The 17,658-nt window shown below is 46.5% G+C and overlaps 1 protein-coding gene across 17 annotated transcripts in view; it reads right to left on the bottom strand.

Annotated features, from left to right (window-relative positions):
* The window catches only part of DAB2IP (DAB2 interacting protein), a 310,440-nt gene that overhangs the window by 94,011 nt on the left and 198,771 nt on the right, over positions 1 to 17,658 (bottom strand). For 2 of the 17 annotated variants that reach the window (XM_083485769.1, XM_083485768.1), the window contains exon 1: positions 17,306 to 17,581. The exons of 11 other annotated variants lie outside the window; for them this stretch is intronic. The gene's annotated coding sequence lies outside the window, so the exon portion shown is untranslated. Of the gene's footprint in view, positions 1 to 1,940; positions 2,132 to 17,305; positions 17,583 to 17,658 lie in introns of those variants that run through there. 4 more of the 17 variants (XM_083485763.1, XM_083485767.1, XM_083485766.1 and 1 more) reach the window with 3 other exon arrangements.

The raw sequence follows: 17,658 nt of genomic DNA, 5'->3' as shown, positions 1-17,658 counted from the left end.
TGTAAGGTCACACATGGCCACTAAATCCAGAATAATTCCAGCTCCTGAGTTCCATGCTCTGTATAGAATCACAGAACCACAGAGTTGGAAAGGAACCTGCAAGAGTCATCTAGTCCAACCCCCTGCAAGGCAGGAAGCACAGCTATAGCATCCCTGGCAGGTGGCCAGCCAACCCCTGCTTAACAACCTCCAAGGAAGGAGAGTCTACCATCTCCCAAGGGAGACAGCTTCACTCTCAAACAGCTCTGACCCTCAGAAAGTTATTCCTAATGTTTAGTCAGAGTCTCATTTCTTGTCATTTGGATCCATTGGTTTGGGTCCTGTGCTGTAGAGCAGCAGCTTGCTCCATCTTCCATGTGACAGCCCTTCAGATATTTGAAGATTATAATATTAGCAATCCAGTAATATATATTATACTACTGAATTGCCAGTAGTATATATGTGAAAAGCATCTAGGGGTCTTAGTAGACCACAATGCCAATGTACTGGAAGAAGCAAAGATCACCAGTGTTGAAGCAATGATTCTTCAACATCAACTTCATTGGACTGGTCACGTTGTTTGGATGCCTGATGATCGTCTTCCAAAGCAACTACTCTAGTCTGAACTTAAGAATGGAAAGTGTAATGCTAGTGGTCAACAAAAGAGGTTTAAAGACTCTCTCAAGGCAAATCTAAAAAAATGTAGTATAAACACTGACAACTGGGAAACACTGGCCTGTGAGCGCTCCAATTGGAGAACAGCCTTTACCAAAGGTGTCATGGGCTTTGAAGACACTTGAACTCAGGACAAAAGCAAGAAACCTGCAAAGACAAAGGAACAACTGGCAAACCCTCACCGTGATCAACTCCTGCTCCAGAAACCTATGTCCCCACTGTGGAAGGAAGTGTGGATCCAGAATTGGCCTCCACAGTCACTTACAGACTCACTATTTAGACCATGTTCATGGAAGACAATCTTACTTGACTATGAAGGATCGCCAAGGAAGAAGAAGAGTGCTCAGATCAAGGGAAGTCATAGTCCCACTCTATTCTGGTCAGACCACGCCTGGAATACTGTGGTGTTATCAGCACCATGCTCTAACCAACTAAACTATATCAATATTTCTCTGTTTAGAAACTCCTATCCATGTTGGTCTCCCTTCTCTTTGAATATTTCTGACCATGGGATCTCACCCAGTAGTTCCTTCAGCTTTTTGAAACTGGTCTTCTTAAAGTCCAGAGTGCATGTCCAACTACACTCAACTTTCCCTTGCCTCTGTATCATGAAACCCAAGAGGACATGATCACTTCCTCCAAAGTTTCCCAGTACTTCCACTTCGCCAATCAGTTTCTCCCTATCCGTGAGGACCAGGTCCAATATAGATGATCCCTGTGTTGCTTCTTCCACCTTCTGGGAAATGAAATTGTCAATGAGGCTGCTGTCTCTTTTGCCCTTTGGGGCTTTCGTTCCATCTGTGAGAACTTCCCACCATCACCTGAGGCATCTCTGGTGGCACATACCAGTCTGGGTAAACGCAGCCCTAGGCACCAAAATACACTGTGGATGAGGAAACAGGAAACACCGTGCGCTTGCAAAAAAAGAAGAAAGTGGCAAAACGCAACATTTCCCCTCCTCTCCATAAATCGCACAGATTTGAGTCCCCAGGAGGAAGGCGAGGGAAACACCCTTTGCGTGAAACACAACCAGGCCGGCTATAAAAAGAGCATCCTGTTTCTGAGACACAGTTTGGTTGTTTGGGGATCTTTTCTCCTTCTAAAATCACCCTTGGAAGGAGGGGTGTAAACTGGAGTGCCAGATTGCAGCTCCAGAAGAACGAGAGGAATTTTCTTTGGGCCTGCAGGCGGAAGGAGGCGATGGTGAAAGCATGCACTACGAGCAATGGTTTTGTTTTCTGAGTAACACAAACTCCGGACAGCAAAGCTTACAAGATCTTACTTACCATGGTGAGTTTCGCTTCCCGGTCTCTTCCTGAATTTTCCGTTTTCTGTTTTTGCAGGTGAGGGGCAGAAAGTGGAGGAGGGAAGAAAGGCTGGTATCTCATCTCCTCCAGCCCTCACCCACCAACCCATCAGCAGGAAGTAAGTCTCCTCTCCTCATCAGACCTCCTTGTATGGTGTGAGCAGCCGGGCTCAGCATGCTGGCTCTTGGCCCCAGCCCAGCTCCCTGCGGCCTCAGGAAACTGTTCCAGCACGCAGTCTACAGGGAACAATCCTCAGCCAGTTCGCAGACAAAGCCAATATTATTAACTCCTTCTGCAGCAGGCAGGGGCTTTTAAAGGGACAGGCAGGAGGGCTCCCACCTCCAGCATGGCAAAGAGTGCATGCTCCGAGTGCAGAAGGGGACAGATCCAAGCCTGGCAGCTCCCCCTTGTTCTTTTCCTTTTTAAGGATCAGGCAGGAGATGGCGAGAAGGACGCCGCTCTGCCTGGGAACCCTGGAGGGCTGCTGCTCCCAACTAAAACAAACCCAGGATGGACAGGTCTCCCTAAATATCCACGAAGGAGCATTGCTAAGAACTCAAAAGCACTCTGGGCGCAGATCTGCAAGGGGGTAGCAAAATCGAGGTGGCGTGTGACACTCTGCAGTACATCCAGGTGCCCCATGAACAAAGGTTTGTGCTTCTTAAAATAAGTTTTTTTTAAAAGGAAAACTGAGAGAGGTGGGCAATCTGGCAATCTGGGGTCCAGCATAGAAGTGTCGGGAGACTGAATGGTTCCTAAGTTCTCAAGTTCTAAGTTCTAAGTCATGGATAGACAAACTAAGGCCCAGGGGCCAGATCCGACCCAATCGCCTTCTAAATCCGGCCCACGGAGGTCCGGGAATCAGCAGAATGTGTGCTATTATTTAAAATGCATTATTTAAAATGCCTCTCTGGGTTATTTGTGGGGCATAGCAATTCGTTCATTTTTTTTCTTCAAAATATAGTCCAGCCCCACCCCACAACAAGGTCTGAGGGAAAGTGCTGAAAAAGTTTGCTGACCCCTGTTCTAAGTGGTACCATTTGTTTGTTTGTTTGTTCATGCATGCATTCATTCATTTATTTCATTTATATCCCACCTTTTTTCTCCAAGGAGGTTGAGGTGGCATATATACATGGTTCTTCCCCTCCTCATTTAACCCCCACAACAACCCTGCGAGGTAAGGTGCGCTGAGAGAGGCAATGTGGTCACACCTGGTGAGTTTCCTGTGCCAAGCTGGCAGAGTGGGGGAGGGAGAGGGACTTCCCTGATGAATTTCTGTGTGGCATCACTTAATCTGTTAACGGGCACAGGAATTATGTCAGAAACAAGGGGGGGTAACCCTGTAGGGAAGGGGCTTCTACCACTTCTGTGGGAACTTCCCACAGTCACCTGGCATCGACCAGGGTCCTAGAAAACTTCGTGGGAGGATTGGGTCCTGCGCTAAGAAGTGGGAGGGTGACCCATGGGATCTGCAGCAAAATGCCTCGGCCGGATCCTCTTAACTCATAGTCCAAAGTACAGGAGCCGTGAATTCCTCAGCATCCTTTGGAAAAGGGTTTTTTTACAAGCGTTTATCTCTGCTGCTCTCGGCCCTTCAAATGTGGACTTTGTCGCTGGAGATAACAAGTCTGCTTTGAAGTGCAGGAATGAAAAATCATGGGCAGGAAAGGACTATTGCTGGAATTTAAAGTTCTTGCTGCTCAGATAGACTGCTTTTACCTTGGGCTGGCAATGCGTGATATATAGATACAGATATAGATATGTATATTTTGCTAGCTGCTGATTATTTAAGTATCTGCACCTTCTTCATCTTGGTGCCCCACAAATGCTGGACCCACAAAGGGTGTTAGGCTATAGGCTCAGGACTGAAGCCATCTCAGTAAAAGTCTGTCTGGGTGGCTGCCCTTACTAAGCCTCTCTGTAAATTAGCATCACGTGTGCCTTAGTTATAGAATGGGGATTTTAAAAAAAATGTATCAGGACCATATTTCATTTCATTTATTTATTTACGGCTATTAGCCCATAAAATATGTACAAACATAAAAAAGCACAAAGGCTTAAAAACCGAAATATCTGACAACAGAAGGTGAGCACTGCGATGCAAGGGTGGGTCATTGGGCAGAGCCAAGTAACAGGATGTGGCCCGGAGAGCTCCAAGGGACGGTTCACAGAAAAGGAAAACTGAAGACGAGATCCGACATGCACTCTCATCATAACTGTCCGAGATCCGACATGCACTCTCATCATAACTATCTCAGGACCATATTATTAACAGCCCAAATGACCTAGGATGGCCATTTTGTGCTCCCATCTGCTTTATTTTATTACATAAAATTAAATTTTACATGGAGTTGTTAACATCCACCCAGTATTCTCTTCCCAGGGCTACAATTCTGGGAGGGGAATGGGGGCAGGTTCTCAGCACCCTTAGCAAACTACAACTGTCAGGACTCGGGGAGGGGGGAGGTGAACCTGCCTTAAATGTATGGCCTTTATGCACACCACACCTTATTCCGAGTCAAAACGCTGGCCTGTCTAGGTCAGGACTGCCTCTCGCTCTGACTGGCAGCAGCTCTCAAGGGTCTCAGGTAGGGCTCTGCTTATGCGATCCATAAACAGAAGAGAGCACGGTCTTGACATGCCTCTAGTTTATTTCACAACGTTTATACACTGCTTGATTGTAAAGCAACAAACAAACCTCAGAGCAGTTTACGAAAACCATATAGAACCATCAGATTATCAGACCAAAGACTGATTAAACTGGCAGCAGCACCCTAAACATCTGAGTAGACTTGCCTGAATAAAAATGTTTATATCAGTTGCCAAAGAGAGTACAGTGGAGGCACCTGCCCAATACCTATAGGAAGGGAGTTCCAAAGTTCAGGTGTTGCCATACTGAAGGGTTGAGTTATTTTGAGGAGGTACCAATGCTGGGTCCAACAGGTTTAGTGTTTACTCTCTCTCTCTCTCTCTCTCTCTCTCTCTCTCTCCCACACTGCTGATCTTGCCCTGGCTTAGAAGGTGTACTGTCCCCCGCCCCCTCCCCCAAATGTTGGGTGTGCCAGGAGGGAGGGGAGAAAAGGCAGACACGGGTAACAGAAGCAGTAATGAGCGCGAGTGTGCGCAGCCCGCCAACTGCCTCCTCCAATCTGCCTTGCTTGCTGGAGCTCAGGAGCAGAGTAGATGAGGATTTATGAGCTCTGTCAGGAAAAGCGTGGAAAGGAGTCCGTGACAAATTAATCACCAATCTCGGCCACGCTGACGGGGCGCTTTCCATGCCCGCCCTCACCAGCAGTGCCAGGTTGCTTGCCATGGGCCGGAGCCCTGTAGGGGGCACCTTTCTGATGCCATCACCCGTGTTCTCTGCTGACATCTGCCAGGGCCCCACAAAACCTTCCAGATGTCCGTTCCCCCCTGTGCCTCCTGCCAAGGCTCCCAACCAGCACCTGGGTCGCCCATCCTTATGGTATATCCTTTCATTTTATTTATTTGCTTTGTTTCATTCAAAAGTCACCATCACCTCAAAGCGGTTTATGAAAAAGATACAACAAACAATATTGAGAAGAATTAACAACAGTTTCATCCTTTCAGAGAGTTTGTCTCCCAGTTCAATTAGTGATGACACTACTAGGGTTGCCATATTTCAAAACGTATGTGAACCGCCCTGAGACCTTCAGGTATAAAGGTAAAGGGTATAAAGGACCATTAGGTCCAGTTGTGGCCGACTCTGGGGTTGCGGCGCTCATCTTGCTTTATTGGCCGATGGAGCCGGCATACAGCTTCCAGGTCATGTGGCCAGCATGACTAAGCCGCTTCTGGAGAACCAGAGCAGCACACGGAAACACCGTTTACCTTCCCGCCAGAGGGGTACCTATTCATCTACTTGCACTTTGACGTGCTTTTGAACTGCTAGGTTGGCAGGAGCTGGGACCGAGCAATGGGAGCTCACCCCGTCGTGGGGATTCGAACCACCAACCTTCTAATTGGCAAGTCCTAGGCTCTGTGGTTTAACCCACAGCGCCACCCTTGTCCCTCCTTCGGGTATAGGGCGGTATATAAATAAATTCAATCAATCAATAGACGAGAAACAGATTAAAGCTCAGAGAAGCTTTCTAAATATCTAAGTTGGCTCATCTGAACAAAATGCTAGTTCGCAGGTGCTGAGAAGAGGACAGCGAAAGTGTCTGCCTGGTGTCAAGAGGCTGGGAGTTCCAAAGAGTGGAAGATGAAGCAATGTTGGTTAGAGCATGGTGCCGATAACGCTAAGGTCGCAGGTTTGATCCCTATACAGGACAACTGCATTGCAGGGGGTTGGACTAAATGACCCTCAGGGTCCCTTCCAATTCTGTGATACTACAGGTGAAACTCAAAAAATTAGAATATCGTGGAAAAGTTAATTTCTTTCAGTAATTCAACTGAAAAGGTGAAAATAATGTATGAGATTGACTCATGACATGCAAAGCGAGATGTGCTTCTACTTCTCCGAGGTCCAATCTTGCTCCATTTGCAATCCTTCTTTTGCTGACTTCATTGAATATTCTAATTTTCTGAGATGGTCAATTTGGGGTTTTCATCAGCTGTATGCCATGATCATCACAATGATAACAAATCAAGGCTTGACATATCTCGCTTGGCATGTCATGAGTCTATCTCTTACATTAGTTTCACCTTTTTAAATTGAATGACTGAAATAAATGAACTTTTCCATGATATTCTAATTTTTCGAGTTTCACCTGTAGAACAAATCACGGCTTGACATATCTCGCTTTGCATGTCACGAGTCGATCTCATATATTAGTTTCACCTTTAAAGTTAAATTAGTGAAATAAAGGAACTTTCCCACGATATTCTAATTTTTCGAGTTTCACCTGTATTCTCAAGGATGGATTTCTTCTGCCGACTGAAGTGCTTGAGTGGGCACATGTGGGGCAAGGCGATCTCATAGGTAAACTGGTCCCAAGTTATTCAGGACTTTATACACTAACAGCATTACCCCTTGAACCCGGCCCGGAAGCAGTTCAGAAACCAGTGCAGATCTCTGAGGCCTCGCTCCTGCCAGCAACCGCGCTGCAGCCTCAGGATCAAGAGCCAGGGAAGCCCTACATGAAATCCTTCCTAATTTTAAAGAATGTAAGAAGAGTCAAGCCAGGTCAGGCCAAAGTTCTGGTTCAGCCTTCCCTGAGTTTTAGGCAAAACCGCCATTACCCCTGCCAAGAGCCTGCACTACAGGAATGTTGCTAGGCACTTAAAGAGGACTTGTGGATTGGGCCCATGCCAGAAATTCACATCAATGTACAGAATTTGGCCTCTTGGTGAATGAGGACCAGGTGTGTGTGTGGAGGAGTCCTCACTTTTTAAAAGGGGTGAGGAGAAGGAGAAGGGCAAGATATCTAGAGCATGGAGTAAAAGACTGGGTGCTCCACTCCGCTCCTCCCACACCCTGCTACAGAGACCAGGTCCAGGGGAGTTGTAGTACGAAGCCTCTGGCTGGCTGACTACAGTATTGATTGATTGATTGATTGATTGATTGATTGACTGCATTTATGCACCGACTTTTTCTCCAAGGAGCTCAAGGCAGTGAGCATGCTTCTCCTTCTCCTCCCGCAACAACCCTGCAAGGTGTGTTAGGCTGAGAGGCACTGACTGGCCCTCAAGGTCACCCAGTCTGGGGTTCGAATCCTGGTTTCCTAAGCCCTAGTCTGACAGCCACTGACAACTCGGCACCTACTGCACTGGCGCTTTACACACAGCCCTGGTTAGAGCAACAAAAGGCAGCATATTTCTGCAGGGGCATCTTGAATCAACGGGAGGCAGAGTTATGGCAAAGCCTGTAAAAGTGCTGACCCCTCAAAATATGGGTGGGTGGGTTCCACTTCATCCACAAGCCTCCAGCCTTTTACCAGCAGCACCCAGACATGCCCTAAGCCCAAGTGACATAGCCAAGAGAGTTATTGGCAGGTGAATCTTGCCATTCTCACTTGGGCGATGAGGCAATCCTCTTTTTAAAGGCTACTGCTGAAGTCATTTGCTTTATTACCTTGGCGCCTGCTCCCCACCCCCACCCCCGTTGTTTGCCGTAAATCTCTTGGCAGCAGCCCATGTCTCTGGGTCCAGCTCTTTCCCCCTTCATAACCTCAGCAGAGGGCATCTGTATTCTCCAACACCCCCCCACTTGCCACTAAAAAGGTACTCCACAAACCTCTTCATTTAAAAAACAAAAACATCACCGGGGGAAATAAAAACACAGCAAAGCTTTACGTTTGTGCAATGCAAGGATTGGGGTTTTTTGGGTAGGGGAGCAGCACTTCTGCTCCTAAGAATATTCATACTTCGGGATAAATACGCTTCAGGTTGAGCACTTTTGGGTTGGCTCTGCGACGACCCAGAAGTTACGGAGCGCACTTCTTATGGGTTTTGCTGCTTGTGCATGCGCAGACGGTCCAAATGATGTCACACACATGCGCGGAAGCGGTAAAACGCAACCCGTGCACGTGCTGCCGCGCCTTACGTTCTGTTCAGGATGCGAACGGGGCTCCGGAACAGATCCCGTTCACATCACACTGAAGTCATCAAATCTGCAGCCATTATTGTTGCAAAGGTGTATTTCCATGAAAAACAGTTTTTTAACCTGTCCTGTTTCCCCAGAGGAGGCCAGGGGCAGTATGCATGGTTCCCCCTCAGCAGCGGCACCCTCAAAATTATTTGTGCAACTACTCTGCAAGGTAGATTTAGGCTAAGAGTGACTGAATGGCCTGGTGTTCCTTGAGCTTCAGAACAGAGCAGGGATGGGAAAGTGGGCGTCGCAACTCCTTGACCAACGCTCTAATGTTGGAAACCACAAACAAGAGCTGATGCTTAGGTGTGTGGGCAGCGCCTGGTGGAATCTCAGACGCCACAGAACAAGCAGCTTACAACAAGGAACATACAAATCTGCCTTGCTTGTGCACGTCATGGGGTCAAAAAGGATATGCTGGAGCTGGAAAGGTTTCAGAAAAGGGCGGCCAAAGTTGATCGAGGAGATGGAGCGATTCCCATATGAGGACCTTTTACTTTAGAGGAAAGGTGAGTAAGAGGAGACATGACTGGAGTTTATAAAATGATGCACAGCATGGGGAAAGCGCACAGAGAGAAGTTTCCCTGTCTTTTTTGTAATGCTAGAACTCCTGGGCATCCGATGGAGCTGAATGCTGGAAGGACAGATAAGAGAAAGTCCTTTTTCACACAGTGCAAAGTCCAACTGCGTAACTCCCTCCAGCAGGAGGCAGTGGGGGCTACCAACTTGGATTGTTTTAAAAAGGGGACCGGGACAATTCATGGGGGTGGGGGAAGGCGATGGATGGCTACTAGCCATGTTTGCTCTGCTCTGACAGTCAGAGGAAGCAATGCTTCTTCTTCTTCTTTTTGTAAAAACCCCAAACACTTTTATTTAAGCCATTTAAAGTAGCACAGCTCTTCTGCCAATAGGGGAGAAAAGTAGACATACATTGCTGGTTTGAAAATTCAGCCAGCCCATTCCATCCCCAATGCCAAATAAGCTATATTGGAAGGGTCAGAAATCATTTGATTTTTTAAAAAATCCATTTATCAGATGATCATTAGCCCAAGTCTTCTCTGGTTTAGATTACACTGAAGTTCATCCTAAAGTGCCCCTCTTGGTTGGACATAATCAGCAATCATGCAATAGTTCATTCTTCAACCTCCCAATCTGTGGAACTGCCATCCTGATTTGGAAGTCGTTGTCTCCCTTTGAGATTCTCCCTTTGCTTCAATCAGCATCAGATATTCTACACATCCAGATCTTCAACATACCTGAAGGACATAATATGTTTTCTTCTGATGCCATCTGAATCTTGCCCGTTACCAGAACCCTGATGCGATCTTAACGAACAATAAGTTCTGAATAGCAGTTGCTGGAAACCACAGGAGGGGAGAAATGTTTCTATTGTGTTTTTTCTCTGCTCCCTGGTTTCCCATAATGGACATCGGCTTGGCCAGTGTGAAAACAGGGTGCTGAACTCAATGGACCACTGACCTGGGACAGCAGAATCTTCTTTTGCTCACCTCTCTTGGAAGATGGATTGCCAGGCTGAAGATTATTAAACTATTTTTAAAGGAGAGTGTACACAACTCCACCCATAGCCTGGGTCACACCCCCACCCATCCTTCAGCTTCTTATTTCTGGAATACGAAAGTATTGAGCTCATTAAACTGAGCTTCTGAATGGAGTTTGCAGGTTTATATAATCACAAAACCACAGAACTGACCCAGAGGATTTATTTAGTCTCAAACTTGGGTCCCCAGCTGCTGTTGGACTACAACTCCCATCGTCCCTAGCTAGCAGGACTAGTGGTCAGGGATTATAGGACCCAAGGTTAAGAAACATTGATTTAATCCATGGGTAGGCAAACTAAGGCCCAGGGGCTGGATCCTGCCCAATCACCATCTCAATCTAGCCTGCAGACGGTCCAGGAATCAGCGTGTAATTTTACACGAGTAGAATGTGTGCTTTTATTTAAAATGCATCTCTGGGTTATTTGTGGGGCATAGGAATTTGTTCATCCCCCCCAAAAAAATATATATATAGTCCAGCCCCCAACAAGGTCTGAGGGACAGTCAGCCGGCCCTCTGCTGAAAAAGTTGGCTGACCCCTGATTTAGTTCAACCCCCTGTAATGCCAGCAAGTTGTGACCCAGGAAAACACTTAACTGCTAGTCTGCCATGCATGCATGCAGCTGGCACTTGCCACACAATGTACACTCTGCAGAGGCTCAGAGACGCTCTCTACTATGACTTCATATGACTCAGGACTAAGGCTGACCATACAAGCAGGTTATTGGCCTGGGTCCAGCTAAGCCTACGAGGATCATGCATGCAAATCGTCTGCAATTCTCTGAACAGTATTACTATCCTTGCCACCGTCCACAAGCTGATTTTAGGGAAGTTCTTGCCTATGAGCCTCAAGTGAGCACCTGTGAAGGCAGCAACACAGACATGAATTTTGTGCTGTTTGCTTCAAGGAACGCTGGGAGGAGGAGGAGGGCTGTGGAGCAGCCTGTGCAATAATAATCTGCAAACAGTAAAAGAGCTTCCTTGCCAAGCTGGCCAGGTCAGTTAAATTTTGCATGCCAAGTAAATACTGTAATCATACACAGCAGCCTACCAAAGAAAAGGCAGTCGCCGAACCTGACAGTAACCACATACACAAACAAACACACAGTTTGCTTTTTACATACAAAAGAATCCCCATGTAGATAACACTTGTGCCTGTTTGACACAGAGCTTCCACATTTTTATAGGCAGAGGTTCCTGTACCAGGTTGGCAAAGCCTGTTGTAAAACATTGCCTATAAAGTAAGACCTCATAGAAAAGTAGAATTGGGAGGGATCTCCAAGGGTCATCTAGTCCAACACCCTGTAATGCAGGAATCAATGCAGAAACTATAATAATAATAATAATAATAATAATAATAATAATAATAATAATAATAATAATAATTTATTTATACCCCGCCCATCTGGCTGGGCTTCCCCAGCCACTCTGGGCGGCTTCCAACAAAGTACTAAAATACAGTAATGCCTCAAACATTAAAAGCTTCCCTAAACAGGGCTGCCTTCAGATGTCTTCTAAAAGTCTGGAAAGTTGTTCTCATGGACATCTGGTGGGAGGGCATTCCACAGGGCAGGTGCCACCACCAAGAAGGCCCTCTGCTTGGTTCCCTGTAACTTAGCTTCTCGCAGTGAGGGAACCTCCAGAAGGCCCCGGAGCTGAACCTCAGTGTCCAGGCAGAACGATGGGGGTGGAGACGCTACTTCAGTTATAGAGTCATACCTCGGGTTAAATATGCTTCGGGTTGAGCATTTTCAGGTTGCACTACGCAGCACTTACTTCCGGGTTTCACCGCTCGCACATGCGCAGACGCTAAAAATGATGTATGCGCATGCGCAGAAGCGGCAAATCGCAACCTGCGCACACGCACAGACGCAGGTTGCATTCGCTTCAGGATGTGAATGGGGCTCCGGAACAGATCCTGTTCACATCCAGAGGTACCACTGTACTGGACCGAAGCCATTTAGGGCTTTAAAGGTCAGCACCAACAATTTGAATTGTGCTCGGAAACGTACTATATATCTCCATATAGATAGGTCATAACATTTCCCTCATTTTAACATTTGCAAAACACAAGAACTTCTCGCCCTCTTCCTCCCCAACAAACTACAAGGAGAGTTCCTTAGGACTGAGCATGAATGGGACATTATGGAATTTTTTGGAGGGGGGACTAGCAAGCATACAGGGGGGCAATGCTAGCCTTCCCTCAGCCATGCATGGATCCCGAAGGCCTAAGATAAGCATCATTCCTTCTGCCAAATAGGTATAACAAGCATAGTCCCCCTTTACGGGGTCACTCTGAAGATTCCAGCATCAAACCAGCAAGGTTTTGAAGGTCTTACCCAGAGCATCACAGGACACTGAACTGACTTGTAAAATTCTAATAAAAGCTGTGTCGCTTTTATCCAAGTCTGTGATGCTTGCAATTGGGGGGTTTTTTTGAGGGGGAGGGGGAGCAGCTGGCTGGCTCTCGCTTTTCCTCCTTTTTAAAATAAAGAAATTCACATCCTCTGATTTTCTGGCTGCTTGCTTTGTACACCGAGCCAAGAAACAGGAGGAATAACAGAAACATGTCAACAAATTGACACCTCAGAAGGCAGGAAGCGCCTCCTCCACTTTCCCACCACAAACTTTCAAAGCAAAGACTAGAAGCCAGAGTGGTTATCTCAGCAGCTGCTGGAAATCTGGTGGGTTCTCTTATCATCTAGTTCAGTTTCTCACCAGCCTGGAATAATTAAGAAGAAGCGAAAGTGAAAAAAAGGGTAAGGAACGGAACATCCACCTTCTTTCCATAGCAGCAGCCAGGAGAGCGAGAGAAAGAGACATGGCAAGATGACCGCATTTTGTTTCAATGCTCAGCGCCTAGGGACATTTCCCAGCTCATGAGTGATGCTAACAAAATGGTCTGCTTTTTAATGTAATATTAAGAACCAAGGGAGGTTGCCTCATAAACAAGTCAGCCCCTGATCCATTGAGCTTAGCAGGGTCAACACTGATCAGTAGCAGCGCTCCAGGGTGGCAGCTTTCCCAGGCCTACCAGGTGTGGGGAGGTGCTAGGGTGGTGTGGGAATTGAGCTTGTGACCTTCAGCAAACAGAGCAGGTGCTCAGACATTAAGTTTTGGTCAGCTCCTTACAAAATTGAGCACCATTCTAGTCCTTGTGTCCCTAAATACAAAGTGGTTTAATGTCCGAAGCCTTAAACCATTCCACCCAACTCAGTATTGGCTGCCCAGACTGGCACTGGCTCTCCTGACCCCACCTGGACTGGAGATGTGGGAAGCTGAACCCGGGACCTTCTGCATGCAAAGCAGGTGCTCTAGCACGGAGCCACAGCCCTCGCCCCAGCTACACCCCCCTTTTGGGGGGGAGGGTCTGCACTGCTTTGCTGCATTATCAAGGCCAGTGTGAAGCATTACGTAGAGAGCACAGAGGCTAGGCCAGGAAGTTCTGGGTCCAAATCTTCATTGAGCATTCGGGGCAACTTTCTCAAAGTAGTCTCAGCCTAGCCATTTCACGGCACTGTTGTTTTGTTTGTTACACAAATGCAGGGATTTGCACCTTTGGCAGCTGTGTTGAATTTTTCAACTTTCAAACTACAAAAAGGAGAGATGCGGAAAAGTTGCAACATGACGGGAATTCAAAAGATATTTTGGTTAAATTAATATAATTTAGTTTTGCTTGGTAAGTAAATTGTGTCTAAAGCTGCAAATAAATCATTAAAAATGATTGCCAAGTGCTTGCAGTTATAACAACAACAACAACAACAACAACAACAACTTATTATCATTTATCATTACCATTTAACGTTTTATACGTTGTGTGTTGTTTCTCCATTTGATCTTTTTACATGGTTTTACATGCATTGTGGTATTTTAAGCATTGTGAATTGTTGTTATTTTTATTGATTATAGTTTAGTAATTATTTATTGTTGTGAAGAGTGAATTTCTGTTTAATTATTATTTGCTGATATTAAATTTTATTGTGTACTATTGTATTCTAATGGATTATTGAATATTACTTTTTTGATACATTGTTTATTTTAAAGTTATGCTATTATGGCTTTTTGTATTGAATCAGATTGTTATAAGGTGTGTGATCTTTGGTATTTCTTCAGCTTGTAAACTGCCTTGTGTATAGTAATATAGAAAGGCAGTATACTAATTAAAAGTGAAATGAAATGAAATTTTCAGGTGGTAAAATAAAAATTATTTGGTTTTCTGAAAGCATTTTATGTGTTTCCTCATCAGACGTAGACTTGCCAAGTTACCGTAAATGTTGTCCAATCACAAAAATAATAGCAGATTTGAATTTCTCACACCCAAAAATATATTGTTAAGACTAATCACTTAAGAAATTAGCAAAAATTGCATTTCATTCCCCTAAAATGATATACCCTATCAGGGCAGCATGCGTGCTTCTCGAACCCCACTTTTATCCACCCATCAACCCTGTGAGGTTGGCCCATTTAGCATCATAGCTAAGTGGGGATTTGAACCCTTGCCAATCCCAGTTTGGCAATTTACAAAGAAAGTCACCGAGGGAGGATGGCCAAAGAATAACCAGCAGCAGCTTCAAACACAGGGAAGTTCTTTCCTTTTTCCAAAACTGCATTCCAGCCTCAGCTCCCAAACAGCCTGCATAGAACTCCTTGCACTGGATGCAAGTAAAATAAGCAGTGGGGTGTAATGGCTAGAGCAGCCTTCCTCAGCCTGCATGCTGGCTGGGGTCTGTGGGAGTCACAAGCTGAATTCACATGGTAGTTTCCTCCATTTTCCAGATGTTTCCCTGTTCATTTCCAAAGTTAGATTTGAAGCTTACACGTGACGTGAAACCCACTTTCTGAACGCCACTGGAATACTGTGCAAGTTTATCACTCTGTGTGATTTGCTTCCGGAAAAATATCCATTTGCAAACAATACAGAAATCTATTTGGTTGTTTATTGCACTTATATCCCACCTTTTCTTCCAAGGAGCTCAAGATAGTGAACATAGTTCTCTGTCTCCCCATCTTTAAACCCTCACAACAACTCTGAGGTAGGCAGTGTTTAAAACTCCCATTGTTCGAGGCATGTTTTGCGACAGGGAATTTCATAAATGCGAGCAGTTTCTGAGCTCTGGGTGCAATACTGCGCCTAAGATTTCAGATTAAAATTGCCACTGTTACTCAGAAGTAAATCCCAACCAAGTTCAATGGGGCTTCCTCACAAGTAAAACGTGCATGGATTGGGGGCCTGAAAACTTTCTTTTATTTTTAACCCAACATGTTTTGTTTAGGTTTTAGTTGCCTTGTTTGATGTACTTTTAATATATAATGTGTTTTTAATTTGAAATATACAAGCCAGTTAGTTTTTGACGGTTTAAGTCAGTGATGGCCAAACTTGGCCCTCCAGCTGTTTTGGGACTACAGTTCCCATCATCTCTGACCACTGGTCCTGTTAGCTAGGGATGATGGGAGTTGTAGTCCCAAAACAGCTGGAGGGCCAAGTTTGGCCATCACTGGTTTAAGTAGTGCATGTTAAAGTGTTGTCTACCTCAGACTCTCACAGTGATGCTTAAAATCAAAACAAATTTTGGAGTGGGATCATTGCAGGACACTCAAGGTGGTGTCTCTGCCATCAGTTGCATAGGCCTTTAATATGTTAATTGCTGAGCCCAAAATATCTATTTATATGAGGGAAAGGAGTTTTTAGGGAGAATCCAGGGCTTGTCTGCAGAGTGGAAAGAAAGATGATTTTTTTTCTGCCTCCCCACTTCCAGCCATTCTCTGAAGAATGGAGAAGAGACACTCTTAAGAATATTAGGGGGGCGGTTGGGAGGGGAAGCATGACTTTGTTTTTTGCATTCTTCAGGTGAGGACTAGACCATGTGAAAAATGAACATAAGATTCTAGCTGCAGTTCATTCATTTTCAGCTTAGTATTCTTGTTATAAAAAACGACGCCTAGACATTCCGTTGCTGTGCACAACAACCTAGGTTTAAGGTGCCATTCAGCTCCTAGCTTTCATATATCAGTTTCTTCTAAGACTGAGAGGGGGGGTCAGTCTGGAAGGCAGTGCCTGGGCCAAGGTCACCCAGTGAGCTCCAGGCCTGAGTGGGGTCTTCAACCTCCTAGTCCTAGTCCAGCCCTTTAACCATTGCACCACCACTGGCTCAAAGTGAACTAAACTTGCACATTATTTGGCAGGCATTACAAAAAGATGCTTCTATGTCCTAGAGAAAGCTAAGCTATAGTGCAAGAATTGAGAGGTAGAGAGATGGAGGGGAAATGAAATAAGAGGATATGAACACAGCCATAGTCTGAAACATCTGGAGGGAACCACGTTGGAGAAGTCTGGTGTTAAATGTTGAGCTATGCAAATATGCTATTACTGCTCAAACAAGGAGCTAACAGTGGGCTGGGGCTGATTTGAGGGGGCGGGCTACCTCACTGGATTGTTGTGAGGATATAAAAGAGACCCCATGAGCCATTCCAGTGCTGGATTTACGTATAAGCTAAACAAGCTATAGCTTAGGGCCCCACTCCCCCCCCCCCCAATTTCACTATTAATATACCTCTTCTTAATTGTATTTCAGTTCAACAATTACTTTGATAAAATACATATTTTGTTACGTGCAAACGGCTTGAGATACCTATTAGGTCCATCAATTACCATATAGCATATATTCAACACCAAAAACAGGGACCATTCGTTGTTGACAAAGGACAGCTGGACATATAAAGGGCCCCATTAACTTCAGGGGCTCAGGGCCTCATCAAACCTAAACCCTGCCCTGCCCCATGTCACAAACAACCACTCCAGGAACTACGTTTACTCAGGAGTAGGCGACCACCCCGCTGCATCCCACGGAGCGGGAGTGTTCCCTCAGGAGGAAGCGCGTGCAACATCTGCCCCCGCTGCCAAGCGCGCCATCCAGCGCTGTACCGGTTGTTGCTCCCGAGCAAGCCCGCACCTGATTCTAGCACGCCAACGCCCACTTACTCTGGAGCAAGGTCCCCCCCCCCCCGCCGCCCGCGTGCAAGAGAGCTTGCTGCCAGGACGACTTGCCGCCGGGCAGAGCCAGCGCCGCCGCCTTCCCTGGGCCTGATTCCCGATGGAAGGAAGCGCACGATCGCCGCTGAGCCATCTCCCCATCACAAGCTCTGAATCGCGCTTGCAACCAGAACCCCCGAGGGGCTTGCTCACGAACAAACGAGGCGGGCGTTCATTTGATCCGGCCGTGTCGCAGCGCCCCTACCTTGGCAGCCGTCTCCGCCACTTGCGGGTCTCCTCGGAGAAGGAGGCGCCACGCTGAAAGCCCCACAGAGCAGCGTCTGGCGCTGGCCACCATCGCTCCCCAGCCTGCCTCGGCTCGGGGAGTGGAGTGGAGCGGGCGCTGCTCCTCTTCCTTCTGTTCCAGGCCCCAATCCTCCCGGGGGTTCGACCTAGCAGCAGCAGCAAAGGCGGACTCAGCCCGGGCGCAATCCAGCCTCCTTCCCTCGGCTGGCTCGTTCCGCGGGAAGGGAGGAGACAAAGGCGAGCCCGACCCGGCCCGGCCCGTCCCCTCGCTTGCGCTGCCGGCCCGCCCTCCTCCTCGCTTCCCTTCCTTTG

Source organism: Podarcis liolepis (genome assembly GCF_965112155.1).
Source record: "Podarcis liolepis genome assembly, chromosome: Z".
Taxonomy (NCBI): domain Eukaryota; kingdom Metazoa; phylum Chordata; class Lepidosauria; order Squamata; family Lacertidae; genus Podarcis; species Podarcis liolepis.
Note: the sequence above shows the minus strand (reverse complement) of the source record. Positions and strands in the feature narration are given on the sequence as shown.